This window comes from Stegodyphus dumicola, chromosome 8 (genome assembly GCF_044657685.1).
Source record: "Stegodyphus dumicola isolate Sdum_Otavi_A_Nest chromosome 8, ASM4465768v1".
Taxonomy (NCBI): Eukaryota; Metazoa; Arthropoda; class Arachnida; order Araneae; family Eresidae; genus Stegodyphus; species Stegodyphus dumicola.
Genome location: NC_140775.1, coordinates 84,793,470 through 84,817,845, shown reverse-complemented (window position 1 = coordinate 84,817,845; position 24,376 = coordinate 84,793,470). Strand labels below are relative to the sequence as shown.

The 24,376-nt window shown below is 33.2% G+C and overlaps 1 long non-coding RNA gene across 3 annotated transcripts in view; it reads right to left on the bottom strand.

Moving 5' to 3' along the window:
- Positions 1-23,775, bottom strand: part of LOC118191994 (uncharacterized) — a 75,094-nt gene extending 51,319 nt beyond the window's left edge. For all 3 annotated transcript variants that reach the window (XR_015042617.1, XR_015042618.1, XR_015042616.1), the window contains exons 1-3: positions 23,618-23,775; positions 11,649-11,695; positions 8,370-8,474 (exon numbers count right to left, since the gene is read on the bottom strand). This is a non-coding gene — a long non-coding RNA (uncharacterized LOC118191994). The remainder of the gene's footprint in view (positions 1-8,369; positions 8,475-11,648; positions 11,696-23,617) is intronic.
- Positions 23,776-24,376: the final 601 nt, after the last annotated feature.

Genomic DNA, 24,376 nt, shown 5'->3' with positions numbered 1-24,376 from the left:
ATGGGGCATTTTGGATCTTCATTATTTAATTTCTTTAAATATAACACAGGATGATAATATTTGGTAGCAGCAATTTAAAACGTGAGTGCTATTAGTTTCAAAATGTCGTTTTTAAACTAATAGCACTCTGGGCTACCGTGCCTTTGGACTACTAAAAACATGAATAAACTATTGCAGAGCTCTGTATACTAATTGGAGCATTTTATGAGCTTTTGCATCTGTTTATTTGAGAAGTAATCAAATTTTAACTGGCTTCTTTCAACTTACTACAGCAAACATAGAATTGAAAAACGAAATTACTCTTTTAGAGAATTTATTTTTAAATTAGTGCTTAATAATTAAAATTAATTTAGAGAATTTACTTTAATTACTAGTGCTTATTTTTTAAGACATTATATCGTTTTTCCGGGCCACCATAATTCTTCCGATCTCATTCTGGATAATAACTTCTTTACCCTGTTTGAAAGAGCGAGTAGGGACACTTGGAAAAACTCTTTCTTCTAAATGGAATCAAAAAAGCATTAATAATTTCTAAAAAGAATAATTGTTAAAATCTCGGAAACAACACGTATTTATAAAGCTTCGAAGTCTAGAAATTTGAAGAAAAAAAAAAAAAAAAAAAAAAAAAAAAAAAAGACTTCACCATATAGCTGAAGTTAGCTACCTTGAAAACACTTCACATTAAACCGAAACGTTAATAGCATGTCTCATAGACATGTCTGCAGTATCATAAACTAAATTCAAATAGATTTCCGATTTAAAAAATGTAACCTTTTTTTTATATTATTAATCGAGTTCCTGTGCACCTCTAACGGTACAGTTTGATACGCATAGATAATTTCTACAAAACAGAGTTATTGTTTCCAAAAGGGAGTTAGAGAAAAGAAAATCACTTAATAATTGCACAAAATTTTAAGCTAATGAATCAAACGGATTCTCTAAATTCTATCTGAGCAAAATCCTAGGTTTGTTTTTTCAGAAAAATATATGTTTTCTTGTAACATTCTCATAAAACGTATTCCTTTTCAGAAAAACTGAGTTCTTCCAGGAAGCTCTGGCAGAACGTTTTAAATGGTTGTATTTAACTTGGTATCTCGGCACGTTTCTGATATTGTTTCTTAGGGTCAAAGATTTAATTTAATTTTTGACTTTTTTATTTACGTCTTTGGTTACTGTAAAATAATTAGCTAAGAGGGGTGACTTCATTTTAAGGAAGAGAAAGTATTCTGTATTTGCCAGATTTGGTAAATAAGGGTGTGGCTGAGAACCGTGTTATTTTCCGTTACTAAGAACTGCTTGATAGGAAAAGATTTCTTTGACGATGCATTCTCGTGTAGCAGCAAATAGTTATTTGACCTAATGTAGTTTTCTTCAGAAGTCCCCTTGAAATATGAAAACACCATGCGTTTTTCACGCAAAATATTAGTTTCTGGGAGGCCTTGGCAGTCATGTCATCTCAAAAGTACTTGGAATTAACTTGATTTCACTTTATTACGCATGATTCAGGTTATCGAGCTATTTGTAATAAGAAGATTCTGATGTAAAATTCAGTAATATTTAAATAGAAATTTCATATTCTACGGCTAATGTTATTTTGTAACTTGTATCATGAGTAAATCCTAAGGAGGGAAGAAAAACTTTTATTTATGAAAGTGTTTTTACGGGAACAAAATTAATAATTAATATGCATATTATTGCGCAAGTAAGTTTAGTAGTGTATCATATATTGATGTAAAATAAAATGAAATATTAATATACTATTAAATATTACTTGAATCCTATAATCTACAGATACCTACAGTAGATTAAGAAAACTGTGATTAAACAGAATTTAGTAAGAAAAACTATGACCAAAATTTCTATGAGTAGGAAATGGAAATTAAAAAGTTTAAATTTCATTAATTCGATTAATATCATTTATCGCTGAAAAGTGTTGTTCTCACTAAAGGTTTAAAACCAGGTTTCTTGAACTTTTTTCAGTCGCGACCCCTTTTTATCACTGAGATATTTTCACGACCCCCAAGACCCCATAACATTTTCAAAAATTTTGTGGGACCCCAGAAGTATTGCGCAAATCCGACACACGCGCGAGTGAAACTGTCAATTTTTTCACTTTTACTGTAAAATACTATTGCAGCTTTAGGTGATTAACTTTAATTTCTAATTTTAAGACATAGAACAATGTGAAAATTTTAAATAAGTAACAGACGAAATGACAGCATCACGTGCAAAGCAAGGATAATGAATGCTTATATTATACAAAGAATACGTCGAAAAGTTTTCGTTTTTTCTTTGTCTGTATTATCTTATCTTTATGTATTTTCAGATACATTGTGTAAAAATATTTGGTAATTGTAAAATTATTATAATGAGTTAAAGAAATATCAAAACTGCTAAAAGTTTTATCGATTCCCCTGTGTGTCGCGATCCACTGGTTTAAAATAAAACTTGGGATATGTGATGAAATACCAAAAATTTTCTCGTAAAACCACATGATTTTCCGGCTATGACAATTTCGTCTTGTATAGTCCATTGCCTATCTCTTCGGAACAAATTCCGTGTAAACCTATTCTTTTCGAATAATAAAAGGTCACAATCATGATCTTCACTTGGGAATTTTTAAACCTGAAGCTTCTGCTGCAGCGTGAACCTTCTACAGCGCAAGCAGATGAATGCCGTTTTGTCTAACGCTCTTTTAAGAATTAAGTTTTATTCATATCCATTCAGAGTGTGTTCGAAAAAAAAAAGGTTTGATTCCCGGTTGATAGACTTCATTTCTATTATTAACCGAGCTTTCGTACCCATGGCAGCTTTTGCTCACTGAACCAAAGCAAACGATTAATTGCTTAGTAAATTATGTTTGTAAAGGAATATTTTAAAGTTGAGATGATTTAGTAGCAAATGCTGTCAATTAGCATTTGTGAAATTTGTTGAAACAAATTGTCCTAAAATTTCGTAAATGCGCTTTATACGTATTTGAAACGACAATACAGTATTTAACAAAAAATATTTTCTTTAATTTTTATATTAAGTTATCGTGCAGTTGTGGATGGTAAGGAATTTTGAAATCAAGAGATTAAATTTCCTTTATAATCAATTCAATTAAATTTCCTTTATAATGCATGATTCAGGTTATTGAACCATTTACAATACCATTCTGAATCAAAATACAATAATATTTAATTATGTATTCTAAATTTTATCAGTCATTGATAGCAGAATTAGAATACAATGAGATCGATTTCCAAACAAAACAAAATTTAAATGGATTGAATTAGCATTCGCCATGCAGCAATTTAACTTCAGGGAGGATTACGGGATCGAATCTCGGAGAGGGCAAGCTGTAGTTGTTCGTCCTTCATAGGAAATAACGGTGGCCTTCACATTAGGTGCTTCCACCATAAAGGGCCCACCAGCGGCCGAGCGGTTAAGTCGCTGAACACTGGTAGTTCGGTCCGAGGTTCGAATCTCGCGAACGGGCTGGCTGCATGGGAGTTTTCGTGGTTTTCCCCATGTGTAACGTGTATACGAGTCAGTTTCCCTTATAAAGTCCCCCACAAAGGCATCTCTCCTCTTAGGCAGATAGCCCTAGTGTGCTTTGCCATAATTAAATAAAGCAAACCAAACCAAAACCTTCCACCATAAAGTGGACAACACTTCGATAGTGGTTAAGCGTGAGTTAGCTAAGTGCTCGCCAATGGGAAATAAATTGTTACTGCTGATAGAAAGGCTCCTTAATCGAAATCAAATATTTAAATATGGCCTTTCCTGCTCAGGTTGTGTAATTGTAGCATAAGTTTTGTTTTAGTGCAGTGCTAAAAATAAAGAACCCAGAAGTTCATTTTCGACATATAAAGCTCTTTTATCATATAAAATGAAGAAAAAACTTGGTAATCAGACTGTTTGTAAAATTTGTGCTACATTATATATGGAAAAAGCACTGTTTCTGATGGCATAGTTTAAAAATAGTTTGAGAAGTATCGAAATTTCAAACTTGAAGACGATGCCCGCTCTGGACGACCATCCTATGTAAACAAGTACCTATTAAAGGAAGCTATTGCTGATAAAATACCCTATACAGTTCAAGAATTATTAGATAGACTAAATATTTTTAAAAATACAGTTACATGACCATTTGAAGAAGATTTGATATGTAAGCTGCTTCGAGGTATGGGTACCCCATATTTTAAGAGCAGAATATGCTTGTTCGAGTTTCGGCATGTGATTATTTGCTAAAAATAAAATAAGGAAATTTTTCTTGAAACGGATTATTACAGGTGATGAGAAGCGGATATTAAAAATAATGTTAAAAGAAAAAGGTCATGTGGCAAGCCGAAAAAAACTACCTTTAGTACATCGAGAGAAGACGCTTTTGGATGCTATGCAATAATATTGCAAGAAAAAGGTCATGCGGTAAGCCAAAAATAAAAAGAGCCTCCTAGCGTCCTTTAATAACATCAAGAACTGACATTCGGATATTTGTAGAGTAAGACTATAAAGGAATCGTATGCTGTGGATTGTTGTCACCAAATCAAACTAAAAGTTTGGAAAAATACTATTCCCAAACGGCAGTTTTTAAAGCACAAACTGAAGCAAAGCGCTCAGAACTGCCCAACTGTCGAGATGCTGATTACCATCATGAGAATGCTTGACCCCACATTTCGATTAATGTCAGGCAATAGTCAATGTCAGCTATTGAATATGACTGAGATGTCTTGTGTCATCCTCTATTCTCTGGACCTTCTACCTTAGATTTTAATCTCCCCATGTTTTTTCAAAATTCGTTGAACAGCCTGGAATTTATTTCCTTGGAGACTCCCTAACAGCACTACAGTAACTTTTTTTATGAATAAATTTAATAACGTTTTTAAAAAAGAAAACTTTCTGCTGCTGGAGAGATGGAAAAAGTTATAGAACAAACCGGTATTATCTGAGTCCATGAAAAGTTTTATGATTTTGCATTGCTCAATTTGTGTTTATCATCAAAAAACAGCTGAAATTTCCGACTGGCCCAATACTTTTCATTGTTAGGATTCCGCGAAAGGAAATGTAAGTAATTTTTATTGTGATAGGTAACCGAGAAAGATAGGTAACCAGAAAGATTGTGAATAAAGCATTTTTTTGTCTTCTACCATTAGAAAGAAATACTTCCCGTCGCGTTAATGAGCGAAATCATTTCAGAGCAGAGGTGGCCCGTTGCGAAGGAAAGAATGTAGTTTTGAAAGAAAAGGCTTTTTCTTTGGGCGTAATTGTCCAAATAGGTAGGTGCTAAAATAAGAGAACTTACAAATATGTAAGACAAAAATTCGTTGAAAGATGTTAGATAAGTGGTAGCTTTAAATAACGTAGCAGCCATTTTATTGTACACCAACATTTAATTGCTGAATTACCTTTGAATATGAAATAAAACTAAAAATCGTTTTGACTTATCCCTTGGGGTTCCTTCTGGAGAAAAAGATAATAAAATAAATTGTCGCCTTTTCTTGCTCTAACTCGAGAAAAATATGAGGTGCGTAAATTTAATAGAGGTAAAGTTGTAATTGATTTGGGAAAAGACATGTGACATACTATTGGACCAAGAAAAAGTTTTTAAAAAAGAGAGAGAGAGAGAAAAGAGTGAAGTGTGCTAAGAAGTTTTGGAGATATGAAAATAAAATGAGAAAAAAAAAAGAAGTGCGAATGCTAAATGATATAGAAAATTGTGTAAATAATAGGAGATAGATACAGGAGACAGGAGACCACTGGGTGAGCAGCTGTGCCGCCATGAAGACTTTCAGCTTTATTGCTCACTCAGTGGGACCACGTTTATTTAAAATTTTATATTACAATAATATTACAATAATATATTTTATATTACAATAATTCATAAATAGTTCACTCTTCATTATAGTGCACAGTTCATAAGTCTGTTAAAGTTTATTTATCTGTTGAAGTTAATAATTAGTCTGAAGTAAGTTCTGATAAAGCTCTGAGAAATTTTATAGTTAGTGTGAAGTAAGTTTCATATTTGTTGATTGAAGTTGGACTGTCTTGAAGGAGATAGATATAGGAGCAGTGCTGTGATGAACTTCAAGAACGTGCTAGATGAAGGAAAATTTATTGAAGATGAATGGACCTCCTATATAATTATCAGCTGAATTAAATTCCTATTTAGCATGTGCTCGAGATTTCTCCGGACATTTAAATAACATATTATTTTATTATAATAGGATATATTGTGTTCTAAAATGATGGAAGACGCGTAGATAGACAGTGTTTTATAACGAAAACAAGAAAGAAATTATGAACAATGACTCGGCCCTTAGAAAGATGAACCCTGAATTGAATTGTTACTTAATGTACGCTGAAGAAGCTTTTTTCAGAATGCGATGGAAAAATAGGATGTAATCTCGTTAGTTCCAGTCCTACAAAGCTTAGAATATCGGCTTACATAGTGATTGTGTGAAGATCTATGCAATAATTTCTTGTCTACGAAGTGCTGTCTACGGCACGATGAAATTCCGATTATATTACTCTCTTGAAATATGATCAACATTAAACGCTTCGAGCCTATTATCGGATGTTGGAAGAAATGGACATGAATGTGTCAGTACTAGTTTTAGAAGAATCACCTTTCTACTGTGATAGATTGTGCTACGATACATGTGATGTGTTGCTACTGAAGACGTGTTACAAAGAGACTATTCCAAACTGATATTTAGCGTGATATTTAGACAGATCTACTGCATCAAGAAATGACAGTATTCACACATTGCCATCCTTGTGCTGGGGATAGCCTACTTGAAAAGGACTCTCAAGGTTGTTATACCATAAATGATGGGATAAGTGGTCTAATAGAGAGTAAAGCCTGCCTTAATGTGTATGTGTCAAGTTCCGTTTGTATTGCTCCGAAAAAGCATTTAATTGGACTATTCCCTAGAAATGACTAAATTTTAGTCTTTTAAATGTTTCCCGAACCCTCAAAGATGGCTCATGTAAGTACCATATTCTCTTCCTAGGTGAATGAATGCTAACTTGAGAAACATAATGAGGTGCGTAAACTTAATAGAGGTGTGCTTGTAATTGATTTGGAAAAAAATCATAATTGCATATTTAAAACAATTGCTAGTTTGTCAATTGGACAAAAAGTATTTGATTCCAATTTTAGGGCAATTTCATTGTTCGAATACCTTTTATTATAATATTTATAAAGAAAAGACATCAGGTATTGGTACATGTCATAATTTGTATAATTCCTTAAGGTATAAGTAAAAATGAATATTTGTGACTTACATGCTTATACTGTTTCTCTGCCTACCATTGCACAGCTTTAAGTGTTCATAATTCTTTTATTAAATTAAATCTAGGTTGTAGTGTGCATGGTATTTTATAAGGAAATGTATTAATAAAATTTTAAATTGTTTTATCAATTCAAATCTAAATATGTTCAAAATATTTTCAGTATAACTCACACAAGATTAGAAAGAATAAATTTTCAGATGCACTTATTTTTGGCATTCTGTGTACTAAAAAAGAGAAAGTAAGAACTACAAAAATGTACTTTAATTACTCTTTTTTAACCAACGGCGTCAAAAGCTCAAGAATAATTTTTTATCATATTATTCTTGATCGCATGTGGCTGAAAACAAAACTGCTGCTCTACAAGAATTATATATGACATTTAACAAAATTTCAAGAAATGATAGAGGTGATACTATATGAAACACATAGCGATGATGGCGCCAGGGGCACAAAGGTGTTCCAACTCAATCTGCTTTCAAAGCTTTTATCACCAGCTCGACAGTTTTAATTCTAATGCTTAATTGCCAATGAATTTTATATGCCTTTATTTTGGGGCTATGCCCGCTTGTTTAACTTGGAAATTTTTCCGAGTTGCGCAGTAGCGCTTATTCTCAAGTACCGCCAGTGGCCATAGAGCACTTAGACAAAATACAAGGAAAACTAGTTAATGTCTGAGTAACCACCCAAGAATTAAGGATTACGGATTGTACAGAAATAACTTACATAAGAATTGTTACATTTAATCCACTTAAATTTTCATTTCGCATTTGGAATTTGAAATGAGACACTGTTAAAAGAGCGTCACGATTTTGATTTTAGTCATAATTAATCTAAGAAGTCATATGATTGTATTTCACGATCTAGTGAACTTGTCAAAATAAGTATAACGTAAAAGGTTTTTTTTACTTTTTTTTATTTCTGAGATACACGACTGTGTTTAGCATCCTCTCTTTTTAATTTGCGTATTTGCTAGTTTTACTTATTTAAATTTTTACCTTTGCAATATTTTCCCTAAGACATTTTATCCCAGGATATAATGAAAATATTATTATTAATTGATAGTTTCTAAATGTCAGTAAAATGCTTACAACTTCTTCAGGAGATATAGAATACATGATTTGTGCCATATCATTGTAGCTTGTTATTTTGCCAAGATTGCACTTGGTCATTTCTTCCATAAACCACTCAGAAGTCTGCAATAATAATAATAATATTATTATTATTATTATTATTATTATTATTATTATTATTATTATTATTATTATTATTATCTAGTAAACAAATAAGAAAAGTAAAAAAAAGTACAATCATCGAAAGCTTATCGGCCAGTAAGCCGTTTTACAACAAACACTGTTTTGAATTTTGATTTAACTTGGTACTGCATGTGATTCTTAAGTGACATGTATTGTATGTAAAGAAAGAAACGAACGTCTTAAGCTCTAAAAGAAATGCTTTCAGTGACAGGAACATAAACGCATGTATTCCATTAAATAATAACTAGGTTACATTCTTACGATTAACCATAAAATCAGTTTCAAATATTTCATAACCGAAACTTTTGGTTTTAAAGGTAATATATAAGAAAACGAAATTCCATGTCGCTGATAAAGAATAGCTTATGATATCTGATTACTAAGAACTGTTTTACAACAAGATGTAATGCAGTTTTCTAACAGAGCACATTAAAGTGTTGATGTCTTTATGTAATCAAATACACCAATGATTCCCCTTTTTAAGCTTCTTCTTTTTTTAGGGGGGGGGCAGTTTTAGGTATTAATGTTTCGTGCTTTGATTTCTTATAATACTTCCGTAAAGAAAAATCAGAGATCTATTTCTGCTCAAAAGCGATTACATTTGACAGATTTTTGCGAAAATCATTAAATACAGAGCCTCTCCAAAGCCGGATAATCGGTTCTGCCAGTGTCCTGGACTGCATATAACAGAACTAATGGAAGAATCAATTAGTAAATAGAAAATTATAATTGGTTGAAAAAATATTTATACCTATTTCGTCAATAAATAAAATACGATTAATAAATTCTAATATCTTTATTAGAGATAATCTTAAAAGATGCATGTTTATTCTCTAAAAACTGTAGTATCTTTGGCGCTGTATCATCCTTCTTGTTTCTATATTATGCTGTGAGTAGGAATAAATGTCTTGTCAGGAACGGAGCTGTTAATTTTTGCGAAATGTAGAGTCAAATTTTCGCCTCTCTATACAATGAGGTTCTTTCCGCAATTATTTTCTTAATCATCATTCAGTTTGTTTTTCTTTTTTTCAGCAAAGTATTGCATTGTTTATTGTTGAGAGAGCTGTAAAGCTTTAATAATGGTATCAACTTTTATTAATATGATGTAACAAAATTTCGTTCATTCTAGTATTTTTTTATGTTGTTCAATTGTTCTCATGCACTCAACTCAGCACAATCGTGTATATTGCTCTTCCGAGTCTACTTTGCCCTGCCGTTAGTAGTAAATGCTTCTATCGCGAAATATTTGCTAGCACAGATAAACAACACGATTGTCTGAGTTATTAAATATTTCATTAGTGTTAGATTTGATGCATTCAGTTGCATAGTCTCCTCAACTCCTCCAGCGATAGCTGTTACAGCTGAAGTAAGAACGACTAAAGCATGAACGACTAAAATAGAACAGGAAACACCAGAAAATACGTATCATATCGCAGCTCAGACGTTATACTGGTTAGAGGAACCGACTGCTATACAAAAGGACCCGGATTCAAATCCCGGAGATGGCATAGTTGTAAACTCTCCGTCCCTTCATAGGAGGCAACGGTGGTCGCCTATTAGTACCTACACAATAAAATGGCCACAACTTCTGGCCTAGCCTAAGTCGGCTAACTACCCACCATTAGAAAAAAATATGTATCACATTACGTAACTTTATAACTGGATAAAGTTAAATCACACAAAAAAAGCATTTACTGCATAAACGAGAGAATGGATTATTCATATACTAAATATATAATTCTGTGGGCTGATTATTTAGAATTTATTTTTATATTGATCAACTAAAATTCTGTTTGTTCTGAAATTTTGAAACCGGTCTATACAAAATTCAAATTAATCGAAGTCGGATATTGAACCTTTCTTGCATTTCTACTGTTTCAATACCTCCACCAGAAAATATGTTTGCGTTTCTTGCTATTTCAACCTGGACTGTTGATGAGAGAATTCAATTCCTGTAGATACGTGAGCAGAAGCTTTAGCAATAGGCGCTAGTTTCCTAGGCTTTATCTTTTTAATTTGGATATCTCAAAGTAGAGTTGCATTAGTAAGGCCGAAAATAGTGGAAGTTTAGTTTTTTCCTGTCTTTACAGAAATTAAGTTTTGAGAAACTAAAAATATATCAATTTCTGCATATTTATTGTTATTTGTTGTAGTAAATTCTGCTAAGTTAAGGCGGCTTAAGAAGATGTTCGACCATCTAATAAGGCTACACAGTTTGACCTAACAGAAATTAAAGTATAACTTATAAAGATACTATTAAGATATCTAACAAATAAAAATAAACACAATTTCATAAATTCATTTACAGAGTACGCGAAATTGTTTTTGAAAACATTAAAAGCCAAATTTAAAAAACGCAGGTCTTTTCTTTTAATAATTTTAACGAACAAGAATGATTAAAATTTTCGCTTTAATTTAATTTATAAATATTTTTATTGTTTGCATCATGTTGGGGAACATGTTTTCATTGTATGTTTCAGAGGGCTGTACTTTGTAGTACAGTAGCCAGCGGAGGCTGAACGCTAGCTTAAGGAACGGGTATGAATTCGACTTCCGATTAAATGTTGCATGTATATGTATATGTGTACATATATGTATATATATATCATCCTCACGTTTGTAATATAAATGTTCAGTCTGTGGTGCAGTCAGGCAGTGTTCTTGGTGAGGAAGCAGATAAATTACTGTTGAGTTCAATCATTTTCGAAGAATGCTTAATACATATCTACACAGCCATTGGAGGGGGGAAATGTTATAGATTCCGTGAGTTCTGTTGGTATTCGGTCAAACGTGACATGTGTCCAATAGACATGGCTTATCTGGCATAGTTCACAACATGCTTTTAACATTTACGATTTCAAAAGCTTCGCAGAGCACGCCAGGGTCCAACTGGTCGCTAAACACTGGTAGATAGATCGGTAGAAGGCTTCAATCCCTAGAACGGGATGGCTGCGTGGAAGGTTTTGTGGCTTTTCCCATGTTTAACGTGTATACAAGTCCTCCACAAAGGCATCCCTCCAATGCGGAAGATAGATCTGGAGTGTATTACCATAATTGAACAAACTAAACCTCCCGAATATTTTTTACCATTATTGTATTATATAAAAATTTTACCTTTTCTTTCAGCAATGAGTATCATCTCCTATAATTGTCTACACCACCTATATAAAAAAAATAATCATTTTATAATTTTAAAGCATTAGCAAGTGTATACTAAGTTTCAAAAATGTTTAGCAAATGTATACTAATTTTCAAAAAATAAAATTTACCACAATCTAACATCCAGTTGCTGAATGCAACATGAAAGTCTAAACTGAAATTATCTCTTTTCTTGCGTTATTTTACATCATAATTTTTATCTTGAATTTAATTCATTAGCATAGGAATAATAACTAATTATTCAGTAGAATATCAAGTTAGTGCCTTACGAAAAGTTAATTTTACCCAGAAAATGTATCGTTAATTAAAAAATTATTTTCATTCCATTCTACTTATATATAAGTCGATCTGAAATATTTTAATGCGCTATTTGTATGAAATAATTTTTGCTGGTTTTGTAGATGCCATGATGTCGGGTTTCCTTCATAAAAATGAAGAAGTAACCTGGCCGATTAAGAACTCTTTTATTTTTCACAAAATATTTTTTAAATAACCATACCTAGTTCAATTGACGCAAGACATGAGGCTGTTTTTAACAGTTAACTTAATACATTTCCAGATTTTTTCTTTTTTTTTTACAAATGGCATTTGTAAAAAAATGGCATTGGCCACTACTACAAAAGCGGTGACCATTTTATTATGGAGATACCTAATAGGCGGCTACCGTTAACCTCCTATGAAAGGACACACAAGTTTACGTCCATGCCTTTTCTGGGATTCGACCCCGGGCCCTTTGGTATCGCAGTCAGGCTCCCCTAACCATTACACTATCTGGGAGGCTTTACAGATTCTTATAACAGCATATTTGATGTAGTGAAGATAAGAGGTGGCATGTTACAGAACAAAGAATGCGCAGATTAAAGCATAAATGTTAGTTTCAGAATAATAATAATTATAAAAAAAATCTGGAAGTTTTCAAATTTTATTAACACGCCCAAAGAATCTTTTTTAACGTCTTGTGTATTACCTTTATATGTTAAATATCATGTTCTTCGCCCTTAAATCACATAAAATTCAATTCAACTATATCACAAAATATTTAAAAGAATCATGTATTTAGAATTTCCGAAAGACAGTCTCGCGCACTGGCGATAAGAATGTTCTTTTTCGTGCAGTGTTGCCGCTGCTCGCTTTGTGAATCGTTGAGGTTGTTAATAAAAAATTCGTTAAAGTTTTACAAAATATGAAATAAACACTAAACAAACTCGAAATTCAAAATTCAGGTTTCCAGGTGCCCATGTTCGGGTGGAGGATTATGTTATTCAAAATTTGTTGGGTCTAGGTACAGTCATTTTACCAGAATGAGAGAAACTTACACATATTTATGCAAATTCTTCATTACATAATCTTTTTAAATGTATTACAGGGTGATAATATTTAGTGGCAACAATTTAAAAAGTGATCCGTCGTTTATAGTAAAAGGCCACAAAATGCCGTTTCGAGAATAATAGAACTTCTGGGTTGCCACACCCTTGAGCTAATAAGGCAGCCAATGTTTTATTTTATTCCTGTTGGCTAATTAAGGTTTGCTTTTTAATATAATATCTTTGCGTACGTACGGGTTCCTAATAGATCGAATGCAAAGTCCAATAATAGGTTAATAAAATTTACTTTCATCAAAAAAAAATTTCAGAACTCTGGAATTTTCTGGAGTAATATTCACACAAGTGTTCACAGTATCACACAATATAATCAGTAGATACACTTCAAACTACTAAGAACGTTAAACACAATTCAAAGCAAAGCGCATCTAAAGAGAAATCTAATCCGATTTCACGCTGAACTCGAAAAAATAACAACAGCAGCTAACTAAATAACTGCGTAGATGCTCTCTCTTCGGCCTTAAACAGATTTAAACCAGCGGAGATATTTCTAGTACTTTCTGCTTCTCGAAATTACTCAAAAGCAGTACGAGGGGGAATTACGGTTACAGCTAACACAGTGGTCAATTACATTTATTCAATTTCAATACATATTACAGTAATACAGGAACCGGTCATAATATCGTCAAATTTGGCGGCATTGAAGATTTCTCACCAAATTTGGAAAAATAAGTCACCAAAACCGTTGTCAGTTTGGCGATATCTCCCCAAATTAACAAGATACCCATTTACTCAATGTTAATTGCACTTGGTCCTGTATTCTTACCTTTCTGGCATAGCTTTACCTTAAAATTTATCTCACGCTACATTACACAGAAAAAATAAAAGAATTTTACTTATAATTTTACTAAACTTACCTATTCTAAGTACAAAATTCGTAACATTGGCCCCTTCCCAAAGACTGCACCTTATAACAAATAACAAACATTACAGTGCAATTACAAACAATATAAACAATATTGAAGTAAATAACTTAAAACAAATAAAACACTTAATCAATAAATGTGTGCACAAATTAAAAAATTTAGAAACAAATAGGGCCATGGGCTATTTACGTTATAAACACTACGTACTATGACCATAGCAAGAAGCTATCCTGTCTTACTGAACGACTTTAGGCTTAGAATTCGATGACTTACGGATCCGAACTAAGACGTCGTTCAGTCTGTTTAGGACTGTGTAAGGAACATCCCAAGGTGTAGTTTAGGAGCGAGTCCTTTCCGTCAAATCGGATTCCGGATGGCGGATGGCCAATATTGCTTTGTCGTAAGAATATACATCGAAATGTCCTACCAGGTAGGTTTTTCTGTTTCAAGACTCCATTAAGTTAATTAAGGGTCTATTGGCGCTTTCTTCCGACTAGTCTTTCCTGACTACATTCTCACTCCACGAATTTCGATCAGCCGGTTTTGATGTTAAAATTTATCGTGCAATCGCATTAAGCAGATCGTATTTCCCTTCGAACCTGAAACAATTTCGGCAACTTTCTGGGCTGGATCTTATAGATAGGGCGTTGACGTTTTGTTCCCTCCCTTCCGATTACGGATAGTGATATCATATTCCTTGAATTTCTATATCCACCTGGCTATTTGACTTTCATATTTCTTGAAACTTAAAAGTCAACGATGCATGATCCATGGGAAGCAGTAAATTTCTGCCTTAGAGATAATGATGCAAACGTAAGCCGTAGAAAATTTCCATCGAGTATGGCAAGCAACTCTTTCCTGGTGGCACAGTAATTAATCTTCATTTTAAATGGGCACTTGCTCCAATCGACCACAACACTAATAACACTGACAGGGACTCCGGAGAGTTAATGCTTCGTTTAATGATGGTGACTGGAGTACATACTGCAACCACTTCACCTTTTCTAATGACTTAAGGTTTATTACTGTATCAATTCTCACTGGGATAACTGTCTTCGCGAAGTCGACGAGTGCCATGGCTGCTAGTACTCTTCGTGGGGTGTCACAGTTCTTCGCATATTCCATTACAAAGTACCGGAAATTTCTATTTTCGGCAATCGATGCAGGAAGTAGAAATTCTGTTCTAGCTGATATTGTGGTATCGCCTTGAGCTATGATTTCGTGGGCAGATTTTAACATTTTCATCATTAATCATGAATAAGGCTATGTCCTCAGAGGCAGAATGCAATTCATTATTTTTAGAATAGAAGGGAAAATTCTATTTCCTTAGAAATCCAGTCCATTTATGCAAGGTTCTGTAATCTCTTTACATATGTCGCGTGGTGGTAGGGCGCACTTCCTAACGGGACGCTAACGTTTAATTTTCCATCGATGTCGATCTTCTTACCAGACACATTCTGGAGGCTAACGCAAGGCGGCTTCCAGATAAGTTTATCCTCAACAGTTTTAATTGGGTGGCGGTCTCTGTTGTTTCTGCTAGTCGAGTTGCCTGCTGAGCTACGTCGAATTTCATGAGTACACTAGAGCGCCTTTTATATCTTTGACATCCGCCATTCGCAAAGCTTTTTGTATTTCAGGATCCCGGATGCCATCGATGAAGTACTGGAAGGACAGAAATTTCTTTGTATCTGTCTGGAAGTCCGAAAACGCGAGATGAGGCAGCCTTTCAATATGCATGTCAAGTTCTTCGAGTGTTTCCATGAACTGTTGACGGATTTCAGTTGAATCCTGCTAAAATTCTTACATTTCTCATTGAAGCAGTGCTCCAACGCGCCTGATGCGTTCGATGTCTATCCAATGGTTTTCGGGAAGAGTTCGAAGGACATCCGTTTTAACTTAGGAATTACAACTATGCGCTTTCGCAGCTATAGAAAATTGTGTCTTTGCACTTGCCAGAAGTTCTTCCTATCATATGTGAATAGCTTCAGAGAGGGAAGTGTTATAACGTGTATCACATGAAAAGTGCGGGTCCCAAAAATGTGGTGCCCAAGGCGGACCCGCCTTTTCGCCCCCTCCTCTATCTACGTCAGTGAAAGAAATAATTCTTAGATGCCGATTCTGGTGAATTGGACATGGATTGAGAATTGCGATAGTTTTAATTTCTAGAAACTGCTTTGTATAAATGAAACTGTGTAACGGAGCAAAAACTAGTTATTAATCTGAAACTCTAAATTTTGTTTCATTACGTCTTTGTGAAATGCGGATTTAGGATCTGTTCTTCTGAGACAAATTCTTTGAATTGTTTGCAATTCAGAAACAAAGGTTTCTGTGGCTATGATGAACCTTCCCCAACTTAGTTTTTTTGTCCTATAACTGCCGTTTTATCTCAAAATCATAACAAAAAGACCAAATTTCCTCTCCGTTCCCAATTTATTTAAAACAATCCGAGTTAATTTCTGACACTTAGGCCAAATTTTAGAATTCCTTTTGCTTTTGCTTCAGCTGTGCGTGAGGCACGAAACGAGTTAGACAGTTTCCTTTCTCAAGACCTTTCACGATAGTTTTGTGAGCGATGTCATTACAGCTGTTAAGTCCATCAGTTATCACTCGAAGTCGAAAGTGATCATTTGTAAACGTAAATGATGAATTTTTAGAAAGAATCATTGAAATGTTTTCATTCATTCGAAACTGCAAAACATGGCCACTCCCTGAGTTCGTCATTAGCCAATTCGCGTTCAACAAGACTCGTTTATACCAGCAAAAAACATTAGATGGAGTTAATGCTTATTCTCTGTACCTTCACAGAATATTTCAAAAGTCTCAGTTCTTGTTTTTCTCCCGATATATCAAAAGAATTTGGTTATTCTTTGTTTATATTTCGAATTCACTGTAACAGATATCCATTTGTTCAAAGCAAGCGATTAACCGTATAGAAAATTTTGTCGTTATCCGAGGATATTTTAGGAAATGGTTGTTGAGATACAGTAATAAACAGTGTCAATAGTCACGTGTCAGGTTTGCTGAAATTTGTTCAAAAATAATTCCAAAATTTTATAACTACAAAGTATATTTGCTTTAATTTTAATTTAAGATGCTATCTAAGTTTAGTGCGCCCTCCATACAGGTGACTTACTTGTTGATGACAAGTAACCGTGAATATGTACTTCCCAGTGAACAATAATTTTGACGATCAATCTTCGATTTAATTTTTCTTCAATAGGCCACCTAAAGGATTTAATTTTAAACACATTTAATTTACCATATAACAATTTATCTTTATTAGATTTTGCGACATGATCTTGATTAATAAAAATATTTATAAACCATATATTTTGTGCTTGATACAAAATCTTTCCGATTTTTTTCGAAATTTGTCTTACCATAGTTTGTCTTAGACTACCTATACTAGTGATCTCAAACTCCAATTACATGTAGGCCACCTGTACTACCTGAAAATTGCCGGCGGGCCGCAAGCATGTCATAATTTAATTTCAGGTCATAAATGACCTGAAGCAGCTGGGGAGCCAGAGTTTTTAGCAAACTTTCAAACTAAATTTTAAATAACTGATTAAATTTTGACTTACACTTACAACACTTACAAATTTCACTTACAACATGTTGTTGTGTCCGTACGGGTTCGTAATAAATTCAATGCACATGTCCAAAAATAGATTAATAAAATTAATTTTTATCAAAAGAAATATTTCAGAACTCTGGAATTTTCCCCAGAAATAGTCGTACATGTATTCCCAGCATCACATAACAAAATTAATAGTTACACTTCAGACTACGAAGAACGTTAAAGAAAATCGCATCTTTAAAAGAAAGCTAAATCTGATCTCACGCTTAACTCCCAACAATAACGCAGCAGCTAACTAAACAACTAAGAGCAGATCTCCAACTACAGTTGATATGCCGCGATTGTCTCACAAGTAATGCACGACGTGTTCCGTCTGCCTTGAAGTGGTTCTACTACTACTACCGATTTCGATGCATTTTGGAAAAAAATCTAATTGGTCTTGTGCAGGTAATTGGACAGCGGTTCGATATTTAGATCTTCATGAAGTCTTCTATTTCTGACAAACATGTTAGCATTAGTCATAATTCCGAGGAATTTGTTTTTCACAGTTTTATGTTTCTTTGCGTTATTTTTGAAGCTATTGTCCAAGCAGGAGCAGCATATGACATGATGGGTCTTACAGTGGATAGATTAAATCAGACGTTTTTCGGCAAGGTCTAAATCTGAATGTTTACCAATGAGCGCGTAGAGACATTGTATAACTTTAGTAGCTTTACTGCTGATGTGCTGAATATGATGGGTCCAAGTCAGTTTGTTATTTAAAATGACACTCAAATAACGAGCGTGAAGCAAGCTCGTTATTCACTTTCGAAAAAAGTGAGATATTTCTTAATAAGGATATTTTCCTTCTAATAATAAGGAGTTGGGACTTGGAAGCGTTAATGAGAATTTTCCAGTGGGCACAATAGGTTTCAATAGCAGGAAGATGTTCTTGCAGTCTTCGGATGGCAAACATTAATGTTAGCAGATTTCAGAACCAGCGCCGTTCATCAGCATAACAGGCAAGCATATTATTATTAATGCAACTGAGTTCGGGGAAGTCAATTTCATAAAAAAAGTACAAACTTAACCCAATTACCGAACGTTGGGGCAGTCTTGCATATATTTCTCTAAAATTGGAGGGATCATTACCAACACAGAAGATGCGTTGAATAATAAGCGAGAGAAGCAGCAAGATGAGTGTTCTATCGAAGTTGAGCAGAATTACTTTGGAGGCTCAACGCGGTCAAAAGCCTAAGACCATATGCTCTTTCTTTGCCTTAAATAGTTTTCAACCGGCCGCGCAAGATATTGCTAGCACTTTCTGCTTTCCGAAATTACTAGAAAACAATAAGAAGATGGAATTACTGTTACAGTTAACATAGTGGTCAACTACAATTATTCAATTTCAATGCAAATTACTTAGAAACCTATTTACTCAATGCTAAATGCACTTGGCACTGTATTTTTAATTTTACGGCATAGCCTTCTCTTAAAATTTATCTCGAGCTACTTTACACACAAAAACAAAAGAATTTTAATATAATCTACCAAAATTACCTAGCTAAATACAAAATTCATAACAATATTTATTAAAACACTTTTAAATAAATAATAATAACGCAAAAGGAAAAAAATTAAATTCATTGTGCTTATTTTCTAACCGTAGCACATTTCGTTTGGTTACATTTCGTAATTCAAATGAACTGGCAACTTAAATTTTTGGATCAACTTTATTTTAAATAATTCTAATATTTTGAATTAACCGCTAAATGACTTACTTTTAACGTAAAATTAAAATAAATAAAGTACTAAAACGTACCAAATTTTGACAGAAGAGTTACCCAGAGGGGAAAAAATCTTGAGATTATACCGATAGCTTATTCCTTTATGTATTATATTTTTTACGGACACATCGACACATTCATAATATGCACACGACTACACACGATTATATGCAGATAAGCACTGCATAAAAATATATATAATGAAATGTGTGGGCGAACCGCATTAAATTGCTTCGGGCGCCGCATGCCTTACAATAAACATATTTCTAAGCCACTCTCTAAACCCTAAACGAAATTCTTCACTCTGTCTTTCTAAAGGATTCTCCTACTCAAACTATAATCCGTTATTGTAATGACATTCCCCTAAGAGACAATGATATCCCATTTTCAAAACAAGAAATCAAGCTAATAATTAAAAATCTAGTTCTAAAAAAAGGCACCAGATCCAGATGGCATCGATAATCACATTATAGAATTAATCATTCAAGCCCATTCTGACATAATCTATAGTTTTTGCAATCTGCGTGTAGAGTTTCTCGACATTTCCTGATTTCTTGAAAATAAGCAATATCGTACTCTTCGATAAGAAGAATAAAAGCTCCGATGAACCTAAATCTTATCATCCAAATATCGTCTCCCAGCGATGGGAAAGATTTTGAGAAGATGACTCATTGGCCGCTTAAAATGAGCTGTTTATAACAAAAACTTAATAATTAATAGCCAGTTCGGATTTTGAAGATTACTTTCAACAATCCATGCAATTAATTCAACTCTTCAAGAAGTCAAAAACAATAAAATCGACAATAAAACACCATTCTGCAATAATATGCCTGCAATAATGCACACATTCTGCAATTCTGCAATAATATGCAATAATATATTCTGCAATGATATAAACAATAAAATACCATTCTGCAATAATATGCCTAAACATAAAATCAGCTTTTGATTCTTTATCGTGGCCAGCAGTCTTATAATCTTTGCGTTCCTTTAAGTGCCCTCAAAATTTACTTCTAATTATTCAAGATTATTTCAGAAACAGGAAAAGTATGATTGTTTACAATGATGTTGAAATTGTACCTAATTTTGTCAGAGGATGTTCCGAGGGGTCGTGCAGATATCTGAAATACCAGTTTCAACTAGATCATTACCTATCCATGGCGAAAATGCTCAAAATTTGTCAGCTGCTTTTGCAGACGATATAGCTTTCACTACAAGTCGTTGTACCAGAGATATTTTATAGGATAATTGTAATCAAACACTTCTGATATTTAATAAAATTCGAGAAATTCAAAAGTTGCTAAAAATCTCCGTAAAAAGTCTCAAATCTTAGAAATCCATAAATAAGAGGAAAATGTAACTAAAGCCTTAGCTCAAATTGATAATCAAAAGATCAAGGTCTGCGAATACATAAAGTACCTTTGTAAGGATTTTAAGTTTTACTAAAGTTTATTTTATTTTAAAACTTTGCTATCCTCCCTTATTTTCCATTTTCGGCCAGAAAATGCGCGAAAGATTTATTTATTCTAATGAGGTTGTAAACTGTGTAGGTATTTAAAATATGGCCTTTAGCTAAAAGAGAGAGAGAGAGAGAGAGAGTGGAGAGAACGAGGGACTTCTTACCTCCTTACCACGTACATGCTTTTCAGTCAGTTCCTGTCTGCCTTTAAGGCTAGAACTTAGTACTCTTTGATACTTAAAGACTTATTGTAGTTTCCTACATCCTGCTCACTGCATACGTCGAGTTAAAAGGCCAATCTTCGCGATATTACTCTCTGTAGAGCATATAAGTTTAGTTCTTATTTAGTTAAGTTAGTTTATTTCTTATTTTCTATGTTTTAGGCCATAAGTGCTGGTCTTCGAATCCCGAAGTGCGGGAACGTCTCTACACTGTGAGAAATAAAGGGTAAATTTAACCATTCTTATTTTTGTGATATCTTCTACATACACACGAACACAGTTTTTAGTAAACTCCCTGTTCCTACTAAGGACTCCAGTTATGTTTCCAAAGACAATTAGAAGGAATAGCAGTCCTGACACCTTGATTAACAACAGGCAAGGAATTCTCCTTGATTCCTCTTCTATAAAATACTAAATGTCACCCAATATCAATAGCTAATTGCGTATACAAAGCATGTATGGATATAATGGGGTCTTAAATCCTCATATAACACGGATTCTTCTAAACAAGGGTCATATCAAAAATTGGAAATTACGGAGCCGGAATTTGGGCACAACCAATGTGACTAAAAAAGATTAAATATTTATATTCAATTTAAAGGCCTTTTACTCTTTGCATTACTCAAGCATATCGCACAACTTAAGATAGCTCCAGATACTTTAGCGGGCATACTTCCATTATCAATCAGTGCAGAAATGGTTCCCACCTACATGAAAGTCCTTTAACTTAACAACTAAACCATTCTGTTACCCGACTATAAAAAGAGAAAGAATTCCAATCTTATTCATTCAGCACTTCGTTTCAGCAAAATAAAATTTATCTCTATTTGCATATGGTGATGGATCAAAAATTGAAGGAAACATGGTTCAGCAGTCTATTGTCAAAGTACGTTTCAATAATATCAGGCGGAAAGATCATCCTCGTAATAATAATAATATTTTCCAAGCTGAATTGTGAGCTATAAAAGCAGAGATTGAAAGAGCCCTTTTCAAAACTCTCAATGAATTTATTATAAACTCTTACTCCCAAGCAGCTATTTTAGCGATTAAGAGCCACTTGATCTTCCTCTCCATTGATTTCCGACGTTAATTCGCTTCTTCCTTTAGTTCTAAATTACAAAACATTAAATTTCATGGATCAAAGAACATAGTAACCTTTTGGCAAAAATCAGGCAGATTGATTAGCCAAAGAAGAAACTCTTCATCAAGAAGGTATTAAAATCACCCTTCTATGGCCTCTCTCAAATTTCAAGTTCCAACTAAAATAACTTAATTCAAATTATTGATAAGATTTCTGGAATAAGGCGTCACAAGGAAAGCGCACATGTAACATGATATCCAATATCAGCTTCGCATATGTGTACTCAAGTCCTTCATTAAAATACATATAACAGGCCACGGATCTTCCCCACATATTTCTACTCACGAAATTTGGCCAACTCCGGGATCCGCGTATGTGGAGAACAGGGAATTTCTGATCATTACACTTTTTCATGCCCCTTAACTGAGGATAATCACATAAAATCCCCATAAACTGATTTTATAAGCATTTCAAAGGTTTCTAATTAAAAATAAACGTAACTATCCGAAATTAAAAAAAAAATATGGAACGACTTTCTTTCTATAATCTAGATATTTTTCAAGTATAATTACTTATACTGCATACATTTAATGAGCTTGTACACCCTGTGATTATATCCAAAATGATTCCACTTATTAACTTTAAAAATGAATAACAATAATAATTGTAATAGTCTTTTATCACTGTAATAAGCCCGGGGACATCTCTTTAGTATTAATGGTACAGTTCATTACAGCACCGTGTTCCCAGTATTTTTTATATTTATCTCTTACTTATTATATTTATTTGTTATTTTTGTTGTACCAAAACAACTGATCAATTTAATTTCAGAATTTCAGTTCGTTTTGAAACTATATTGTATTCTATGTTCTGTATCGTTATATTTAGGTGTTATACGATGTGCATTATACGATGTACTGATAATAGGTAAACTCCTCAACTCCTTTGAAAATTTCAGTTGCTCACTTTCTAAACCTTTCTTTGTTAACGCTTATGAGGCTTGCAATTTTTTAAAATAGTTTTAGTATGGAAAGGCATTACCAGTTGACTGCTGGGGTCCCCCATATTATTTCCTGTGTCTATACCTATGTAAAATACCTTATACTAATTATATAATTTATTACGAAATATAGCCGATTAGTAAAGAATCAGGAAAAAAAACAGATGCTAATTTTAGTATGTTAAGACCAAGCTTAACAATTATGGGAAATATAAGAAATTAACTCAATAGAGATTATTGTTTTAATTCGAGAAATTGTTTTAACTGAATTTGAAACGTGATATGTATTAAAAATGCTAAAATTATTTTGCATTTAATAACCAATCAGATATTTTATTATTTAAGCATGCATGCAGCAAATTATCACTATTTGCATTATCTTTGACAGGCAATTTTTAATCAGTTATGCGATCAAAAATTGCCTTTCATACGATTTAGTATGGTATCGATGAAAGAAATCTTCTAATCGCTCATATTAAATCAAGTATCATTAAGTCAAAGTTGGAATTTACTTATAATAAAAGCTTAAATATGGTACCTCGTATAACAAACATAAACTTGAAACATACCTTCACATTCACAAATTTGTCGCCTAAAACATAAAAAGAATTCGTAGGCATCCTCGTCATATTCTGACATTACGTGGGAAAGGATCTCTGTATAATATAACAATGCAATAAAATATGGACTGTACCCAAACCAAGCCATTATAGCAACTGATTAACTTTTGTTCCCCAAATGCTTTAAATATGGCCTTTCTTCTTTATCTATACAGGCTGTGTAAACAGACCATTATTTTATAAACCATACGGAGGAAAAAATGAAAGCAGTTAAAAATATTATATTTATTTTTATTTTACTTCAGTGCATGAATGGCACTTTGTCCCTCTTGTTACAGGAAATTTTCTGTTTGAAAAGTTTGGAATAAATTCAAATTGCAATAATGTATAACAATAGCAATAATATAGATAGTGGAACAATAGTAGTTAATGTGCAACAACAGCAAGACGAAGATTTCCGGTAAACATCCGTGCTTTCGTTTCGAACATGCCATAATGAAAGACAAAAATTTTAAGATTCATGTGTTTATTTGCATACAACTTGCTACTGTATCGTTTCTAATATGCTTCAGTATTCTTAAAGAGGTTTATTAGGAAAGTAGTCATAGAATTTAATTTTTATAAGCATATCTTGTTAAATCACATTAGTTATTAAGTACTAAAGTAATTTAAAAAGTATTGTTATTTGTTAAGTAGTATTTTTAATTTTATTTTTATTAAAATATGTAATACAAAATAGTTATTACTACAGAAATGTGGATTAAAATA